The sequence below is a fragment of the Esox lucius genome, chromosome 17, assembly GCF_011004845.1.
Source record: "Esox lucius isolate fEsoLuc1 chromosome 17, fEsoLuc1.pri, whole genome shotgun sequence".
NCBI lineage: Eukaryota > Metazoa > Chordata > Actinopteri > Esociformes > Esocidae > Esox > Esox lucius.
The window spans coordinates 7,956,900-7,978,501 of NC_047585.1; the positions used below are offsets into that span (position 1 = coordinate 7,956,900).

At 42.8% G+C, this 21,602-nt stretch overlaps 1 long non-coding RNA gene across 1 annotated transcript in view; it reads right to left on the minus strand.

The window, feature by feature from the left end:
• Positions 1-21,602, minus strand: part of fer1l4 — a 151,467-nt gene that overhangs the window by 61,859 nt on the left and 68,006 nt on the right. Inside the window, exons 26-32 of the long non-coding RNA XR_002198019.3 lie at positions 13,336-13,470; positions 12,669-12,842; positions 12,318-12,428; positions 11,742-11,903; positions 6,160-6,331; positions 3,362-3,471; positions 2,843-2,959 (exon numbers count right to left, since the gene is read on the minus strand). This is a non-coding gene — a long non-coding RNA (fer-1 like family member 4). The remainder of the gene's footprint in view (positions 1-2,842; positions 2,960-3,361; positions 3,472-6,159; positions 6,332-11,741; positions 11,904-12,317; positions 12,429-12,668; positions 12,843-13,335; positions 13,471-21,602) is intronic.

The window sequence follows — 21,602 nt, forward strand, 5'->3', positions numbered from 1 at the left end:
TGATATTATTGGCAGCAATGAGTCACCCCAGGAGCAGAACAAAATGCCAAGCCATTGCGTGTACACTGCTGTGCATAAGTTCTCTAAAAAAGTATGTTAAACTACAGTATTTACTGTACATTGTGAAATTGATTGAGAAAAATATGATGTATCAACAGTCAGTGGAAACCAAAATCATGAACTGATTGAGAGCTGGATTCAAACTGACACCCAAAATCAAAGTAAACAATTGAAATCACAGGCTGTTCCAACTTGTGTGAATTTCATCATGTCAACTCATGTCAACATAATGTGACTCAGTACTGTGAAAACCTCCCACGTGTCTGTATGCACTCCCGACAATGTCTGTGCATGCTCCTGATGAGATGAAAGATGGTGTCCTTGGAGATCTCCTCCCAGACCTGGATCAGGGTATCAGTGAGCACCTGGACAGTCTGTGGTGCTACTTGGAGGCGTCAGATTGATCGATACATAATGTCTATTCTGAATGATGTTGCAGGCAGCCTAACGTTCACCACGGTGTCTCCAGACTCTTTCATGTCTGTCACATGTGCTCAGTGTGAACCTGCTCTCATCTGTGAAGAGAACGGGGCACCAATGGCAGACCTGCATATCCTGGTGTTCTCTGGCAAATGCCAATCAAGCTGTACGGTGCTGGGCTGTAAGCACAGGTCCGTCTAGAAGATGACCGGCCCTCATTCCACCCTCATGGAGTCTGTTTCTTACAGTCGGTAGCCTGCTGGAGGTCAATTTGCAGGGCTCTAGCAGTGCTACTCCTGTTCCTCCTCGACACAAAGTAACAGAAACTGGTCCTGCTGTTGGGTCGGTGTCCTTCTACGGCCCTGTCCGGCTCTCCTTGTGTAATGACCCGTCTCCTGGTATCTCCTCCATGCTCTTGAGACTGTACTGGGAGACACAGCAAACCTTCTTTCTACGTCATGTATGGCTGTGCCATTCTGGAGGAGCTGCCTCTGCAACCTGAATGGGATGCAGGTACCGCTCCATCCTACCATTAGTCAGTCAGTCAGAAAGGATAAGGAGAGAGCAATTGTCTGTGGCCACCACCTGTAAAACCATTCCCTTTGTGGGGGTTGTCTTGCTGTTACCTCTCCAGCGCACTTGTTCTCATTATAATTTGCACCAAAACAGGTGACATTAATTCACAATCACTTATGCTCCCTAACTGAACAAATAGATAACTCTGAAGTTTAATTGACTGCTTGTTATTCTGTGATGATTACGTATTGATCTTTTGAGCAGTGTATTTTAACACCAGAATCCCATCATTATAGTCGGTCTGTCGGGTCCTGGCTATGATGATGCCACTAGCCATATCTGCACTGTGCTGGGGCCATAGTCAGGACCTGGCAGGGAATGGATGCCTCTAGACATCTCTGTGTTTAGTGTTAGGCTTCCCCAATCAGAGGCAGCTGGCCTGTGTTGCCTCTGATTGGGGACCCTATTTAAGTTGCCCTTGTTTTCCTTGTGTTGTTGGTTATTTTTTGTCCATAGGATGCTGGCTGGCGGGCAATTTCAATAAGCATTGGAAATTAGCTCACATGTATAATATGTGTTTGTTAAAGATGCATTCTGCAACTTTTCTTGATTACCAAACAATTATTTTAACCTCCCGCTTTTGGCGAAATGTGTTATATGTTGTATATATCTGCAGGTGGAATCTGTAGGTAGAATGACTTTTACCACTGAAATCGGGGGGGCAGGCTATGTTTTAGTTTCTAGCGGTAAGTGTGACAGTTAAGTTAGGAGTAGCTACAACAAAAATAATTTGCGGAGACCCATTTTAGCTCAACAGCATCACTTTCCTGAAAAACCCATATTTAAAATGTTCTTTATAACAACAGAAGTTATTATTTCCTGGCCTGTATTGATCGGGCCTGTCTTGAACTTCACATGCTCTGCCTCCAGCACAATGCGCACTTCCCGTCCCCCATGAACGCATCTCACTCCCCGGTTCCCAATCACCTGAATATTGATCACCTGTTCACCCACCTGGTTCTCATTAGTTGTTCCCTATTTAGTTCTGTTTGTTCCCCTGTTTGTGAGGCATTGTTTTGTACAACATACAAAGCCATTCTTGATAATTCTCTTTACGTATTGGGTTCCTGTGTACCAACCAGCCTTCCAGTCTGTTACTTCTTGACCCTGTTTTGAGGCACAAAATTCGCCATTCTGCTCTCCTGTGTATCAACCTTTGCCTGCCTGACCACTACCTTTTTGGAAAAATAAATTAAGCTCTGCATAGAGCACCACTCCACCATCTGGGTCCTTGTCATATTCTTACATTGTTAAATTAGGAGGCAACATCTTCAGGGTAGTTATTCAAAAGTGTAACTCCAAAATGTATTATTAACATGTGTAACAAAACATGTTATTACTAAAACAAAAATCTTTGATGTCATAGAATTACCTCTTATTTTTCCACAAGTGTAAAAACCTACAGCGAAAAATCTTCATTCTATTGTAATTACAACATAATACCAGTGGCATTATTGTTGTTAATATGAATTCACATAGAAGTTACAGAGTAATAAGTGTCAACTTTAGGGAAAGCGCTACCAAGGTCAGAATTAATGATACAATTCTTATCCCTATCCCTATCCAGAATCGACCTTCCAGGTGGGGACATGGATTACAAAATTTGATTCTAAAAATAATAACAGATAGAGGTAATGAGAAAACGATTGAATAAACATGCCTCTATGTAATTATAAGCAATGTTTTGTTTGCTTTTGGCCCGCTGCTCACAATTGACATTACTTTTCAAGACAGCAAGTGCTGTCTTGGTGCATAAGGCATTGCTTAGTTAGACAATCCTGTATACCTGGTTTCCAATCTCTTCCAATGATGCGTAGTACTTGGACCACCAATCCAGTTGCTCTTTCTCTGGAATCTCCTCTTCAAGCTCATCCACCTTCTTCTTTAGTTTGTTCAGTGGAGACTGAGTAGAAGTGAATTTGAAATGGATTACTCAGTCACAGATTCCACATTGCATATTTAAATGTGCCTTTGGAATTATATATTTATACTGGAAATGTAATATACTATCATGTTGATGCTATTTACTATTCAAAACAAACATTCAACCAATATTTTGCCAAAAACAATCCTTTACTTAGAGCACAGATGCCCAAAGCATAGGTTGAGCTGTTAAAAAACAATTATAATGAATAAAAGACCACAGGGCACTAGAGTGGATTTAGAGTGTCAAGTTATTCATTAGTGTTTGGGGTAGGTAGCAACATTGATATGTGAATTTATTGATCAATAACGTAAGGAAGATGTAGAATACTCTACTGAACAGAAAGACAGGGCAGGCTGAGGTACAAGTAGTATTACTCACAGTTAAGTTAAGGGGGTTGATGGGAATCTTAGAGGTGTTGATCGAAAGGCCTCTCAGGTCCATCTTTTTCACTGTGTCGAGGGGAGTGGTCCTCACAGGGGGTTTCTTCTCTAAAGACAAAAAAGATTGGACATGGGCCTGTTTAAAATATGAACTATCCAGAATTAGTCTATGAAGGCTGTTTATGGAATGTTGTAAGATATGAAATGACCTGGTAATAGATGTTACCGGCCCATGGAGAAGTTAAAATTCAGGTAAACATGCCTGTTTACACACAAAGCCCTGTTGGATATTTTTGACTAAAGAGATAATCTGAAATAACACTAATTAAGATGTCAGTGTAAACATAGCCTTAAAGAGTCTATCCAAAGTTGGGATATTAATTTTGCTCAGTCAGGCTACAGTTAGGCTACTGAGTAGGCGACCAGTACACACAAAATATTTTATTCTGTGTGCCAAGTTTACATTTCAGACAAAACATTTGACTAATTCATGTTAAAGTTAAATAATGAATATGGGCTTAAGGAGCAGTCTCTCAGCTTTAATTCGTGGGTATTCACATTCAAATGGAAAGAAGGTTTAGGAATTACAGCTCTTTAATATGTAGCAACCTCTTTTTCAAGGGGCTAAAAGTAATTTGACAATTGACTCAAAAGCTGTTTCATGGACAGTTGCGGGCTATTCCTTTGTTATTCCTACACCAATTAAGTAGGTAAAAATCTGGAGTTGATTCCAGGTGTGGCATTCACATTTGGAGGCTGTTGCTGTGAACCCCTAACATGCGGTCAAAGGAGCTCTCAATGCAAGTGAAACAGGCCATCCTTAGACTGCAAGAAAAAAAGAAAATCCATCAGAGAGATAGCAGGAACATTAGGAGTGGTCAAATCTACAGTTTTGTATATTCTGAGAAAAAAGAACACACTGGTGAGCTCTGCGACACAAAAAGGTCTGGACGTCCATGGAAGACATCAGTGGTGTATGATCGTATGATCCTGTCCAAGGTAAAGAAAAACCCTTTATAAAATCCAGCCAAGTCAAGTACATGGCTTCCAATGGCACTGGGTCACTAGTGTTTATTGACGATGTGACAGAAGCAGCTGGATGAATTCTGAAGTGTTTAGAGATATATTGGCCCTCATTTATCAAAAGTGCGTATACCAAATTTCCAGCGTACACCTGGCGTACACCCAAAACCACGGTGACTTTGAGATTTATCAATATGGACGTTGGCGTACGGCACTCTCAAATCCTACGCCAGCTCAGGAGGTGGTGCACGCACGTTTTGAGTTAGTGCGGAAATGCGCAGAAAAAAAATCCTAACGCACTGACAAACTAAAATATATGATATATTATGACCCACTGTAAAAAAAACAACAACATAATAATTACAAACTTCAGTGTTTATTTTGGTGCAACATGGATATTCAATGTTTAATTTGTGTGACTTTACCAAAGCATTTGATTTATATGTATTCCTTCAGATGCGAGCCTGTGCGCTTTACATGACGTTTCAGGGTTAGGCCCGGCAGTTGCGCACGGACTGGGTTCAGTAATAAAAGGCTTTTAATGACCAAAATATAATTCAGACTGACAAAGTAATAAAAATGACATTCTTCTTCTTTTAAATAATAATAATAATAATAATGGAAATAATAATAGAAATAATAATAATAACGACCTTCTTCTTCTAAATAACAATAAACGTCATTAATAATAAATATCTTAAAATAATAAGACGAATATTACAAATTGTCATTATTAATATGAATGAATGGTACTCCACATCACATCATCATCTTTTATTCCGCTTTTTAAACTGCCAAATAAAACAATTTTATTTCTTTCTACCTCCCTGGTGATCGTCTCAATCTCCACGTCAGAGAAGTTTCTCTTTTTTGCCGTCTTCCGTGTGTCCATGGCGTAAAATGAGGGCGTGGGGGAAGCGGAGACTTGAATATACAGAGGCGTGTTATTCTAATGACTATCGTTTTTTTTAGCCTCAGCATTTATCAAGGGCAGGTATTGCGTACACCTGGATTTTAAAGGTACGCACAGCTTCATAAATCAGGCGGTGAGAGGAGTGTAAGCAAAATCTTACGCCAACATAAACGTCCGTTTCTATGCAAGAATGATAAATGAGGGCCATTGTGTGCTCAGATTCAGCCAAATTCAGTGAAGTTGTTTGGACAGCACTTCACCCAAAACATATTGCAAAAGCAAACCAGGACTTCTTTAAGGCAAAGAAGTGGAGTTTTCTGCAATGGCTGAGGCAATCACTTGATCTCAACCCGATCAAGCATGCATTTCACTTGCTGAAGACAAAAATTAAGGCAGAAAGACCCACGAACAACCAAAAACTGAAGACAGCTGCAGTAAAGGCCTGGCAAAGCATCACAAAGGAGAAAACTCGGCGCTTGGTGATGTCCATGCATTCCAGACTTCAAGCAGTCATTGTCTGCAAAGTATTATAGTATTCTCGCCCAAGTATTACAAATTAACATTTTATTTATGATTGGGATAATTTGTCCACATTACATTTGAGCCCCTGAAATAAGTGGACTGTGTATGAAAATGGTTGCAATTCCTTAACGTTTCATACAATATTTTTGTTCAACCCTTTGAATTAAAGCTAAAAGTCTGTACTTCAACTGCATCTTGGTTGTTTCATTTGAAATCCATTGTGGTGGTGTACACAGCCCAAATTATGAAAATTGTGTCAGTGTCCAAATATATCCGCACCTAACTGTATAACAAAAATGGACAAAATGGATCAGGAATAACATGTTAATTACTCGTACCTTGGGGTTCAGGTTCATCATCATCGTCTTTCCATTCCTCTAGGTTTTTCGGTGCAAAGTGCATTAGATTCTGGACCATATGTGTGCCCACCAGCACTAGCCTGCCAAATGCCCGCTGCTCCATAACAAACACGATAAGAGGAGGGTGAAGGTATGTCAGCTCCGGAAGCTCCTATATGGGGATAGAATATATGGACAAACATTAAGTTGCTCTGGATAAGAGTGTCCTGAATTGTGAAATGCGGGATAAAACTAGAGATCAGGGGTGCATAACTTACAGTCCTGCTTGTCATTGCTCTATGGGGCATAGTGGACCCATCGTTGCCATTTACTCAGTGTGATTAGTAAGGTTTCTAACCATTTTGTGATAAGTGGTGTGTTCTTTTGTTGATGTGTTTCTATTGCATTTTCACATACAGTACAGGTACTGTAGGCTACCCTACATGATTTCCCTGAATAAAACCCTTGATAATTACATGAAAGGGACATCAAGTTACTCACTGTGCACTTACCACCTTGTAAAAATTATTTGTGGCATACACCTCCAATTTCTCTAAATAATGTTTTTTTTACAAAATCACTGTACTCAAATGAAAATTGTAGAGGGAAACATGGTTATTGATTGTATAGTATAATTAAATGCTGCTGGATGAAGACAAATCATGCAGTCAATCTTTCTAGTGTCTGACTTGTGAACCCTTATACATAATGCATGGCTGGACAAAAGGCAGTAAATTGGTAATTGTAGCTGTATTACAAATGTACGTGTTCCGAAAAGGGAGTTAATAATGCATGTAAAATGATCAAATTGCTAACTCTTTAGAAGATTCCATTGAATGACCATAATGACACTATTAATGGATATTTAAGCATTTGTTAATGTATTACACACTGTTTACAAACAGTTATGACACTGAAACAAAATAATTTGATAGCTCATCAGTTCTTGCCAAATAGTGAGCCAATATTTACCTTAAATTATTAAGCGTTTGTAAAGCATTTTAAGCGTTTGTAAAGCTAAGATGAACCCTTATGTACCTGATTGTGAATGCTTGCAGTGGGACAATACCATCCATTGCAGTTATTTTCCCACTTTTGGGCAGGACGTGTTGGTGTTGTCCCATGAACAGTGGTAGATTTTTAGACCAATGGTCAAATGGCCTGATAGGCCATTGTTTCAAAATGACCACAGAAATTAGGTAATCATTACATTTTACATTGTACTTCCCTAAATTATTCATATCACAACACTGATGGAACTGGATTCTGACCTGTTTAGATTAATTCCAAATAGTCAATAACTTAATGTAAAATATTAATTTAATATGTAAAGAGAGTATACAATACAATAAAAGTATCAAATATAGAAGTTCTCCGACGATTTTAGATTTTGCAAGAGCGAAGATACATGCAGAGATGAGAAAAATGCTTGTGGGTTGTTGGATAGCTAGTCTAAGAATCCAAAGAATAGTCCTGAAGAATTGTCCCTCTTATCACCTAGGGACACATTCCAATGCTTCCTGGCACCATAATCATAAGACAATGATCTACTCATAGGTCAAGATTAAGGCATAACCTTCGGTCCTGCAGTCAGACCAGATATAAACATTCCAATGATAATACATGACCAGACACATGGGGTTGGCTAAGACGGAAACTGAGCACATATTTACAAATGTCTATTCAAAATAATGAAGAATAATTTATTAATTGAATGTACATAGAATTTACATATTTCAGTTCCGTCAACACACTGCTCAATAATCCATATTTGTGTGTGTGCGCTCTAATTTGAATGATAGCATTACATACCTTCATAGGATATCTACAGGGAATCTGGTGTTAAAATACACTGCTCAAAATATTAAGGGAACTTGTAATCACTACAGTATAACACCAAGTCACTTAAACTTCAGGATGGATAAGCAATTGTGAATTAATGTCAACAGTTCTGTTGCAAATGAAAGTGACCACAGGTGCACTGGAGAGGCAACAGCAAGACAACCCACAGAAAGGGAATTGTTTTGCAGGTCGTGGCCACAGACAATTGCTCTCTCCTTATCTTTTCGGACGGATTCTCCTCAAGTTTAAAATTTTGCTAGTGTCCTTGTCACTACTGGTAGCATGAGGGCCATTCAGCTTGCACAGATAGTCCAGCTCCTCCAGGATAGCAAATCTTTCTGTGCCATCACCGTAAGATTCACTGTGTCTCCCAGAACAGTCTCAAGAGCATGGGGGTGATACCAGGAGAGGAGCCGTTACAAGGGCATCAACCCAGCAGCAGGAAGAGTATCAACTCCTTTGCGTGAGGAGGAACAGGAAGAGCACTGCCAGAGCCCTACAAAATGACCTACAGCAGGCTACTGGTGTGCATGTTTCTGACTGTCAGAAACAGACTCCATGAGGGTGGCACGCAGGCTCAACGTCCTCTAGTGGGACCTGTGCTTACAGCCCAGCACCATGCAGCTTAATTGACATTTGCCAGAGAACATCAGAATTGGCCGGTCCGCCATTGGAACCCTGTACTCTTCACAGAGAAGAGCAGGTTCACACTGAGCACATGTGACAGACGTGAAAGAGTCTGGAGACACCGTGGTGAAAATTATGCTGCCTGCAACATCATCCAGCATGACCAGTTTGGCAGTGGGTCAGTGATGGTCTGGGGAAGCATATACTTGGAGAATCACACAGACCTCCACATGCTAGCCAACGGTACGCTGACTGGTGTTAGGTACTGGGTTGAAATCCTCAGACACATCGTCAGACCTTACGTTGGTGTAGTGGGCCCTGGGTTCCACCTGGTGCAGGACAATGTCGGGTCTGATGTGGCCAGAGTTTGTGGGCAGTTGCTCGATGATGAAGGCATTGATGCCAGTGACTGGCCCTCATGTTCCCCAGACCTGAATCCAATTGAGAACCTCTGGGACGTTATGTATTGGTGCATCCGACACCGCCAAGTAGCGCCACAGACTGTCCAGGAGCTCACTGATGCCCTGATCCAGGACTGGGAGGAGTTGCCCCAAGACATAATCCGCCGTCTCAACTGGTGCATGGCCAGATGTTGTCGGGATTGCATACAGGTGCGTTGGGGCCATACACACTACCGAGTCATATTATGAGTTGCTGTGATGAAATTGACACAAGTTGTAGCAGCCTGTGATTTAAATTGTTTAGATTTTTGGTGTGAGTTTGAATCCAGCCCTCAATCGGTTGGTGAGTTTGGTTTCCATTGACTGTTGTTACGTCATTTTGTTCTAAACGAATTACACAATGTACAGTAAAGATCATTAATACATTTCGTTCATCGAGACCTAATGTGTGATTTAGGTGTTCCCTTAATTTTTTTAAGCAGTGTTATTAAATACATTGCCTACATCTTCCAAGTACTCAAGTGAGTCCAAGAGGCACATCAAGAAATGTACTTTTTTAATATTCCTTGACTGTTTTTAAATGAATGCAATAACAAATGTACTTCTTTTTTTGATTTCCTTTTAGATCGTTCTACTGCTATATCTGTTCTCACCGCAGCTTTCAGGAAGAAAGACAAACCAGATCATCGGCATTGCTCAAGCTTTTGTATATATATATACAAAACAAACATTTATATGAAAGTAATAAGGGAAATAAAACAAATAAGGATAAAAGTAATACACTGTGTATTAATAAATTACTACAAAAAAGTACAATGGACAGTTATGTCCTGAAATAATTGGACACTGACACAAATGTTGTTATTTTGTCTGTTCACCAAGATATATTCAAGTTACAGTTATATAATGAATATGGGCTTATAGTACAGTCTTTCAGCTTTACTTTGAGGGCATTCACATCCAAATTGGAGGAAGGGTTTAGGAATTACAGCTCTTTAATATGTAGACAACACTTTTTCAAGGGACCAAAAGTAATTGGACAATTGACTCAAAAGCTGTTTCATGGACAGGTGTGGGCTATTCCTTCATAATTTCTTCATCAATTAAGCAGGGAAAAGGTGTTGATTTCAGGTGTGGCATTTGGAAACTGTTGCTGTGAACCCTCAAAATGAGGTCAAAGGAGCTCTCAATGCAAGTGAAACAGGCCATCCTTAGGCTGCAAAACTAAACACAATCCATCAGTGAGACAGCAGGAACATTAGGAATGGTCAAAGCAACATTTGGCACATTATGAGAAAAAAGAAGAATGCACTGGTGAGCTCTGTTACACAAAAAGGCCTGGACTTCCATGGAAGACAACTGTGGTGGATGATCTTAGGATCCTTCCCATGGTAAAGAAAAACGCCTTCACAACAGAAGTGGAATATTCTGCAATGGCTGAGTCAATCAACTGATCTTAACCCGATCGAGCATGCACTTCACTTGTTGAAGGCAAAACATAAGGCAGAAAGACCCACGAACAAACAAAAACTGAAGACAGCTTCAGTAAAGGCCTGGCAAAGCATCACAAAGGAGGAAACCCAGCGTTTGGGTTAAGTCCATCTGTTCCAGACTTCAAGCAGTCATTGCCTGCAAAGGATTCTCAACAAAATATAAAAAATTAACATTTTATTTATGATTGTGTTCATTTGTCCAATTACATTTAATTGGACAAATGAACAAAATAAAATGTGTATGGAAATGGTTGCAATTCCTAAACGTTTCACACAATATTTTTGTTCAACCCCTTGAATTAAAGCTGAAAGTCTGCACTTCAAATTGCATCGTGAGTGTTTCATTTCAAATCCATTGTGATGGCATACAGAGCCAGAATTATGAAAATTGTGTCACTGTGTAAATATTTCCGGACCTAACTAGATCTCTTGCCTGTTGGACAACCAAAGTTAATTCAGAAATCATCCTTTGTTGGACAACCAAAGTTGATCCCGAATCATCCTCCATTATTTCCAGGCAAACAAATGTTCAATCCAAATAAACATGTAGCTGCCCCTTGAGTGCTATATGACCAAAACTTTTCAACAGAGAGCACTCAATGTGCATAGGGCAGTGGAGCTCGTTTGGGCCCCACTGCCCTAATAAGCAGAGAAAGATTTTCTTTTGTCAAATACAGCAAATGAACATCTAAATACATGTTATGTTTCTAAATGAGATTTTTCAGAATCATTTTTAAACAGATTTAGTAATTATTCCCGTTTTCAAATCATGAAACGTTAATGGATTATGCACTGTATTGCAAAGATATTTCCGATTGCAGTTTTCTTTTTGAGAAGGTATGTTTATCAGTGTACAATGCTACAGCTGTTATTTTTTTTCTTCATTGCTCACCTATCAATCTAGTATTGAAGTCTTCTAAAAGTAACGTTACCTCACACTGGTTTATACCACTGACCATTTAGGGATATACCACTGACCATTTCTAAGTGAATTACAAACACTGATATCCACTACAAAATAGAAACTTCATTTTATGTGACTGAATTAGGGTTTATAATGCATGAAGAAATGCGTAAATAACCATCAATAGCACAATTTCAAAGGCATTATAAACTCTTTAAAGATGGTACCTTATTCTAAAGTGTTACAAATGAGGTAAGCTACAATCCCATATTCAACACAGAAGGCCTGATATAACAGTGGAAAATAAAAACTCACCACATCAAAGCTTTTGACAACCTCTTTGAAGTTGGGAAGGACTTGGTAGTTCTCGATTTCTTCAGATTCAATTCTGTGTCCCGCACACTCGATTCTCACTTGAGGCTTCTCCACTTCAAACAGGTTGACCCTCTTCAGGTCTCTGATTCCCCAGTACAGCACCTGAACACCAGCATCACTAAGGTCTCAACTGGCACTCAACATACCATAGCACTGACACATGATTTAATAGTAAACGCACTCAGCATAGTGTAGTAGACGTGTAAAGATTGCTTGTCCCTCATAACGTTGATTGCTGATGTGTTTCAGTCGGTGAGAGGGCTAGCAATGCCATACAGTAACATTTGAATGTATGCACTCACTGCCCAGTCAGTCAATTTGGATAAAATGTAGTATAATGTCATGCATATTATAGAGGTTCTGTGTAGCTTACTTACAAAGTACCTGGGTTTAAATTCTCACAAGGGGCAAAGGTAAAAATAAATAAATAATGAAACTGTATGCACTCTTTACTCTAAATCACAAAAGATATAAATGTCTGTTAAATGATTAAACAGAGTAAAGGGTTTTACATACTTCTATACGAAATTTCTTCAGCACTGGCCTAACCCCATCTGGAATGATGAAATACTTCTCATTCTCCAAATACTCCGGCTGTCTTGGGTCAACATCCACAGGTAGTGATGGCTAGAATACAGAGAAGCAAAATATTGTCAAAAAGAGTATGTTTCATGTATTTCGACAATGCTACAGTATCTTCCAACATTCTTCTAAGTTATCTCTCTCCCTCACAAACCTCCCTGTCCAGGCTCGCACACACACACAAATTATACTGACAGAATACTGTTATACCATCATACTATTCCTTTGAAAGCATTGTTTCTGACCTTGCTATTATCATAAGAAATAATGCTTTAATTATCTGACCGCTCCAAATTTTGAGTAGTCCAGCTCTATCAGCTCAAAAGCCGCCAGGAGCTCCCCTGCTGAAGATTTTCCTCGGCTGATGTCAAAGAACTCCAACATAGGTTTCGTATATGGCTCCTCAACAAACTTGAGCTCCGGATGAGCAAACGCTCGGCCCAGGGGCTCAGGACTCCCCTGTGACAATATATACACAAAATAATATATGAGACCTAGCCGAATCCCCTACAGCAGGAGTGTCCAAACTATTCCACGGAGGGCCGTGTGTCTGCAGGTGTTCACTCTCTCCTTGTACTTGACTGACTAATTAGGGTACTAATTGGTTAGTTTCTACCCTCACCTGGTTGTGTAGGTGTGAACTGGGAACCAATTAATAGGGAAAGCCAAAAACCTGCAGACACACGGCCCTCTGTGGAATGGTTTGGACACCCCTGCCCTACATTTTCAGCTGATTATAGTTTTCAATGGATGAGGGTTTGTTTTATTAACAGTGGTTGCATTATTTTGTATAGTTTGATAAAAGAATAACACTTTTGGATTATCATTAAATTGCCTGTATATAAAAGAATGCAGACAATACTGAAAACAAGCCATAGAATAAATTCTGCACAACACATACAGTAACACAAAGTCAACCAAAATAAAAGATTAAGAGCATAACAGTAGTTACCATTTTGTCGTAATCATAGAGGTTGATTGTGATTATTGGGGGGTCATCTCTTAACTCTTCTTTACTGCCCTCAATAAGGATTTGCTCAAACAGGAGCAGCTGATTCCAGGTTGGGCAAAGAGTCTCCTCAATCACCTAAAATACAGAAACAGAAAACAGACAAGGAACCCATGTAGAAATGAATACATAAATCGAGATATTGATCGGATTGGTAAAACATAGCAAAATAGAACGAAATAATAAGCACAGAATCAAAGAAAGAGACAAATATAAAATATACGGTGTAAAGTAGCATGAGTTGGTTCAGGTAGTAAGCAGCAGATAGTTTAATAAGGATGAGAACAGAAGAAAGAGTTAGCTTGGCCATTGTCAACAGCTTCTTATAACATTGAGAAGAGCAGTCTTGGTGGATGGCATGTTTTAAATCCTGACTGGTTAGAGTTGAGGAGATTGTTCTGAGAGAGGTAAGAACAGAGTTAGAGACAGCATGCTCAAGTATCTTGGGAAGGAAAGACGAGGGATACCGGCCTATAGTTAAGAGGGCGAAAGGTGTTGGTTTCTTTAACAGAAGAGCTACACTGCCCATATTAAAGACTGCTGGGAATATGCCAGTGCTCAGGGAAGAGTTAATGAGTGAGGTGAGAAATGGGAGAAGGTCTCCAGCGATGATACAAGGGAGGAATTAATAGGTTCAAAAGGGAATGATGTTTGGCAGCCAGCCTTCACTAGCTTTCAGGATATCATCTGGTAAGTGCAGGGAAAATGCCATATAGTAGGTTGATTAATAAATTAGATCAAGTAATTAGATAATATATCATGATAAAAGATTAATAAAAGATAATGGATTTTTATTTAATCTGGATCTCTATTTGAGACTACATGAATCCTATATAGCTCTGAGACTGTTGATGTTGAAGTAAAAAGTGACCAGAGATTTTGTTTTTCTCCTTTTACTGTTTTTGGAATGCATAAAGCCCTAAAAGACATTGACCACAAAAAAGCAGCTGGTCTGGACAACCAGAGTCCATATGTACTGAAACTTTCAGCAGACTGAAGTGAAACCCCTCACATAATCCCTGAGAGGCAGTAGTAGTGGGTGGGTATCAATAGTGTTGGGTCACAGATTTCAGTAGGGTTACAGTAACTGGAAAGAAACTGTTCCTGAGCTTGCTGTAGCTGTAATGAATTGACCTGTACCGCATGCCTGATTGTCAGAGGGCAAATAGTTGTGGCATAGATGTGAAGGGTCACTGATGACCCAATGCAGACACCGCTTGTACTGGAGGTCTACAATGGCAGGAATGTGGGCACCAGTGACGTAATGGGGGGGTTTCACCACCCGTTGCAGGGCTTTCCATTCGGCCACGGAGCATCCGCCAAACCACACTGTGGTGCAGTTAGTCAGAATGCTCCTGATTGTGCAGCAGTAAAAGTTCACAAGTATCTTGAAAGACAAATGGGCCTTCTTCAGCCTCAGGTGCTGCTGTGACTTTTTGACCAGGGTTGAGGTGTTGAGGGTCCAGGAGAGGTGGACCCAGGAATTTGAAGCTGGACACACGCTCCCCCCCCAGTGCCATCGATGAGGACTGCGGCAAGGCTGCAGCCTTTAAACCAGTAGTATTCAAATCTGGACCTCAAAGCCAGTTCCACTCCATTTTTCATTGCAGCCTTCTAATCAGGCACTTAATTTTACCTCGGACACCAGGTGGGAGCAAATAATGGTTAAATAGAACATAAACTCATCAGGCTCCGAACCTCATAGGGTAAGATTTGAATACCCCTGCTTTAGACTTTCTGTTCTCCACAATGAGCTCCTTGGTTTTCTTTGCATTTAGAGACAAGTTGTCAGTGCACCATGCCGCCAGGCACTTGACTTCCTCCTTGAAAGATGGCACATCATTGTCACTGATCTGGCCTACCACCATGGTGTCATCTGCGAACTTAACGATGATGTTGAAAATGTGTACAGGAACACTGTCATGGGTGAAGAAGGAGTACAGGAGTGGGCTTAGCATGCAGTCTTGTGGAATACCAGTGTTCAGTATCAGGGTGGAGGAGGTGAAGTTGTGTGGGGTCTGTTGGTTAAGAAGTCCAAAGTCCAGTTAGAGAGAGGGGCTGATCCCCTGGTCATGGAGTTTGTTGACCAACCTAGAGGGAATAACCATATTGAATGCTGAGCTAAAGTCTATGAACAGCATTGTGACAAAGGTGTTGGTTTTATCTAGGTGGGTCAGGGCAGAGTGTAAAGCTGTGGAGACGGCATCCTCTGTATACCTCTTCGACCGGTAGGCAAACTTGTAGGGATCCAGTGTGGGAGGGAGGCAGGACTTAAGGTAAGCCAGGACCAGTCTTTTGAAGCACTTCATGATCATGGGGGTGAGTGCAACAGGTCAAAAGTCATTCAGGCTTGATGCAGTCAACTGCTTCAGCACTGGAACAATGGTTGAGGTCTTGAAGCACGTGGGGACAACCACTTAGGCCAGTGAAAGGTTGAAAATAAAGACCTCGGCCAGCAGATCAGCATATGCTCTGATCACATATTTACACTCACTTAAAGGATTATTAGGAACACCATACTAATACTGTGTTTGACCCCCTTTCGCCTTCAGAACTGCCTTAATTCTACGTGGCATTGATTCAACAAGGTGCTGAAAGCATTCTTTAGAAATGTTGGCCCATATTGATAGGATAGCATCTTGCAGTTGATGGAGATTTGTGGGATGCACATCCAGGGCACGAAGCTCCCGTTCCACCACATCCCAAAGATGCTCTATTGGGTTGAGATCTGGTGACTGTGGGGGCCATTTCAGTACAGTGAACTCAATGTCATGTTCAAGAAACCAATTTGAAATGATTCGAGCTTTGTGACATGGTGCATTATCCTGCTGAAAGTAGCCATCAGAGGATGGGTACATGGTGGTCATAAAGTGATGGACATGGTCAGAAACAATGCTCAGGTAGGCCGTGGCATTTAAACAATGCCCAATAGGCACTAAGGGGCCTAAAGTGTGCCAAGAAAACATCCCCCACACCATTACACCACCACCACCAGCCTGCACAGTGGTAACCATCCATAGTCGAAAAATAGATTCTCCATAATCATCCGATTCCAATGGTATATTATTTGTAGCCACTTTCCTGAAGCGTTCCGTGTATAATTGGGGTTTTCCGTGTATAATATGGGTTGTATAGTTGTATAGTTTGGGTTGCTATGAGTACTTTTCACCAGGCAACGACATTGCCTATTCATCTTAGAAAGACTCATTTGTACATCAGTATAAATATTACAAGCGTGTACATCACTATATATGATGTTTTGAACCATAATACATCGTTTGTATTATATATAAGATATAAAAATTAATAATTTTTCAAAATAGTAGGGGGATGTTCTTGAGTTTTTGGGAAGAAGTTGGTAATTTTTCTGAGTTTATAAAATATATAAGTCCAAACGTAACTAGCGATCTAGTGCTGCCACCTGCTGGCCGTTTTGTGTCATTAAACTAAAGGAACCGTTATATTGGGTTTTTATCTTTTATGTTATAGTGTTTCATTTCAAGGTTGAAGACCTTCTATTTTTTACCTTCTATTATATAATTATTTCATTATTTTCAACCCAATTACAGTGTAATTTGATATTAAAGGCATGAAAGTATGAGGAAATACCATTGACACAAAATCTCATAATGCTTTAAAAAAAAAAATCTTGATGCTGAATGGCAGAAATGTTTTCCGAAAACAATTTTTTTGCCTTTCAAAAAGATGAGTTTTATAAATAGTGACCCAGAAGTCTGTTTTTATGTGTTTTTATTGTAGCCAGAGGGGTTGCTATTAAAAGGATACATCATAATAGGTTGTATCTGTTAAAGAAATGAATCTAGGACCCAAAATGTCACACTAGTGAAATCCGGCCGAAAGCCCCATAGGCTACCAAGGGAGAAAACATCCCCCACACCATTACACCACCACCACCAGCCTGCACAGTGGTAACAAGGCATGATGGATCCATGTTCTCATTCTGTTTACGCCAAATTCTGACTCTACCATCTGAATGTCTCAACAGAAATCGAGACTCATCAGACCAGGCAACATTCTTCCAGTCTTCAACTGTCCAATTTTGGTGAGCTCGTGCAAATTGTAGCCTCTTTTTCCTATTTGTAGTGGAGATGAGTGGTACCCGGTGGGGTCTTCTGCTGTTGTAGCCCATCCGCCTCAAGGTTGTGCTTATTGTGGCTTCACAAATGCTTTGCTGCATACCTCGGTTGTAACAAGTGGTTATTTCAGTCAAAGTTGCTCTTTTATCAGCTTGAATCAGTCGGTCCATTCTCCTCTGACCTCTAGCATCAACAAGACATTTTCGCCCGCAGGACTGCTGCATACTGGATGTTTTTCCCTTTTCACACCATTCTTTGTAAACCCTAGAAATGGTTGTGCGTGAAAATCCCAGTAACTGAGCAGATTGTGAAATACTCAGACCGGCCCGTCTGACACAAACAACCATGCCACGCTCAAAATTGCTTAAATCACCTTTCTTTCCCATTCTGACATTCAGTTTGGAGTTCAGGAGATTGTTCTTGACCAGGACCACACCCCTAAATGCATTGAAGCTACTGCCATGTGATTGGTTGATTAGATAATGGCATTAATGAGAAATTGAACAGGTCCATCCATCCATCATCTTCCGCTAATCCTGGGCTGGGTCGCGGGGGCAGCAGTCTAAGATGCCCAGACATCCCTCTCCCCAGACACTTCCTCCAGCTCTTCCGGGGACACACCGAGGCGTTCCCAGGCCAGCCGGGAGACATTGTCCCTCCAGCGTTTCCTAGGTCTTCCCCGGGGTCTCCTCCCGGTGGGATGGGACTGGAACACCTTCCCAGGAAGGCGCTCCGGAGGCATCCGAAACAGATGCCCAAGCCACCTCAGCTGACCCCTCTCGATGTGGAGGAGCAGCGGGTCTACTCTGAGCTCCTCCCGGGTGACCGAACTTCTCACCCAAAGGGATCACCCAGCCACCCTGCGGAGAAAGCTCATTTCGGCCGCCTGAATTCAGGGATCTTGTCCTTTCGGTCATGACACAAAGCTCATGACCATAGATGAGAGTAGGAACGTAGATTGACCGGTAAATCTTTCTTCACCATGACAGATCGAAACATCGACCGCATTACTGCAGAAGCTGCACCGATCCGTCTGTCAATCTCCCGTTCCATCCTTCCCTCACTCGTGAACAAGACCCCTAGATACTTAAACTCCTCCACTTGAGGCAGGCACTCTCCACCAACCTGAAGTGGGCAAGCCACCCTTTTCCGACTGAGGACCATGGCCTCGGATTTGGAGGTACTGATTCTCATCCCCACTGCTTCACACTCGGCTGCAAACCGTCCCAGTGCATACTGAAGGTCCTGGTTCGAAGGGTCCAACAAGACAACATCATCCGCATAAAGCAGAGACAAAATCGTGTGGTCCCCAGACCTGACACCCTCCGGCCCCTGGCTGCGCCTAGAAATTCTGTGCATAAAAATTACGAACAGAACCGGCGACAAAGGGCAGCCCTGCCGGAGTCCAACATGCACTGGGAACAAGTCTGACTTACTGCCGGCAATGCGGACCAAGCTCCTGCTTCGGTCGTACAGGGACCTGACAGAGCTTAGCAAAGGACCCAGGACCCCATACTCCCGAAGCACTCTCCACAGGATGCCGCGAGGGACACAGTCGAATGCCTTCTCCAAATCCACAAAACACATGTGGATTGGTTGGGCAAACTCGCATGAACCCTCCAACACCCCGTTGAGGGTATAGAGCTGGTCCAGTGTTCCACGGCCCGGACGAAAACCACACTGTTCCTCCTGAATCCAAGGTTTTACTATCGGCCGTATTCTCCTCTCCAGAACCCTGGCATAGACTTTCCCGGGGAGGCTGAGAAGTGTGATCCCCCTATAGTTGGAACACACCCTCCGGTCCCCCTTCTTAAAAAGAGGGACCACCAACCCGGTCTGCCATCCCAGAGGCACTGTCCCCGACCGCCATGCGATGTTGCACAGGCGTGTCAACCAGACAGCCCCACAACATACAGAGACTTGAGGTACTCAGGGTGGATCTCATCCACCCCCGGTGCCTTGCCACCGAGGAGTTTCTTGACTATGATGAGTTTTTGCCTCCACAACCCACCGGGCTGCAGTCCCCTTGGCCTGTCGGTACCCGTCAGCTGCCTCAGGAGTCCCACAAGCCAACCAGGCCTGATAGGGCTCCTTCTTCAGCTTAACTGCATCCCTTACTTCCGGTGTCCACCACCGGGTTCGGGGATTGCCGCCTCGACAGGCACCGGAGACCTTACGGCCACAGCTCCGAGCGGCCGCTTCGACACTGGCGGTGGAGAACATGGTCCACTTGGACTCAATATCTCCAACCTCCCTCGGGATCCAGTTGAAGCTCTGCCGGACGTGGGAGTTAAAGATCTCTCTGACAGGAGACTCGGCGAGGCGTTCCCAGCAGACCCTTACAGTACGTTTGGGCCTGCCGAGTCTGTCCAGCTTCCTCCCCCGCCATCGGATCCAACTCACCACCAGGTGGTGATCAGTTGACAGCTCTGCCCCTCTCTTCACCCGAGTGTCAAAGACATACGGCCGCAGGTCAGATGAAACGACAACAAAGTCGATCATCGACCTGCGGCCTAGGGTGTCCTGGTGCCACGTGCACTGATGGACACCCTTATGCTTGAACATGGTGTTCGTTATGGACAAACTGTGACTAGCACAGAAGTCCCCCAGTAGAACGATAGAGTCCCCAGTCAGAGCACTTTCCAGCACCCCTCCCAGAGACTCCAAGAAGGTCGGGTACTCTGCACTGCCGTTCGGCCCATAGGCACAAACAATTGTGAGAGACCTATCCCCGACCCGTAGGCGCAGGGAAACGACCCTTTCGTTCACCGGAGTAAACTCCAGCACATGGCGGCAGAGCTGGGGAGCTATAAGCAAACCCACACCAGCCCGCCGCCTCTCACCATGGGCAACTCCAGAGTGGTGAAGAGTCCATCCTCTCTCAAGTAGTGTGGTTCCAGAGCCCAAGCCGTGCACAGAGGTGATCCCGACTATCTCTAGTCGGAACCTCTCAACCTCACGCACGATCTCAGGCTCCTTCCCCGCCAGCGAGGTGACGTTCCACGTCCCTAGAGCTAGTTTCCGTGTCCAGGGATCGGGTTGTCGAGGCCCCCGCCTTCAACTGCCGCCCGATCCTCTCCGCACCGGCCCCTTATGGTCCCTCCTGTGGGTGGTGAGCCCACGTGAAGAAGGCCCCACGTCGCTCCTATGGGCTAAGCCCAGTGTCTGGGGAGAGGGTGGGGCCCCGGCTGCGCCATACCGGGCGATGTCACAGAACTCATAATCTTTTTCATCATTAAGGGGGTTTTGAACCACTCTTAGTCTGACCCGTCGCCTAGGACCTGTTTGCCTTGGGAGACCCTACCAGGGGCATATAGCCCCAGACAACATAGCTCCTAGGGTCACTCGGGTCCTCAAACCCCTCCACCACGTTAAGGTGGCAGTTCATGGAGGTGAGTGAACAGGTGTCCCTAATAATCCTTTAGGTGAGTGTATTGTTGTTACTGCAGTTTACATACCCCTGGATGTTAATGCTAAACTAGCCATGAAATAACTCTAGGCTGCTATTAGCAAACAGCTCATCTGGATGGTGCTTTTATTATTGCAGGGGATTTCAACCACTCAAATCTGAACTGTTTTTCCCAAATTTCACCAAAATTTCTCCTGTCCCACCAGAGTGAGAGACAACACACTAGATCATGTGTCTACAAGCATTCTGGAGACTTACGAAGCCATTCCGCTCCCCCAACTGGGACAGTCAGATCACCTCTCACTATTCAAACTCCCCAAATATTTACCCCTCATTAAACAGGTGAAACAACCAGTGAAGACCAAAGTGTGGCCAGAAGGGTCAGACTCACTACTACAACACTAGTTTCAACACACAGACTGGAGATCGTTTGTGCTTCTTCCATTCTGGATTACATCAACATCTGCACCAACAATGTCACCACCCATAAACGAATAAAGACCTTCCCCAACCAGAAGCCTTGGATGAACAGAGAGGTCTGACAACTGCACAGAGGCCTGATCCAGCGATACAGGGGCCTACAGCTCATCCAGGGCCAACCTGAAAAGGGGCATCAAGAGATCTGAACATGGCCACAAACTGTGGATTGAGGAGCACATCAACAACATCTCCGAACCTCGACGTATGTGGCAGGGCATCCAAGC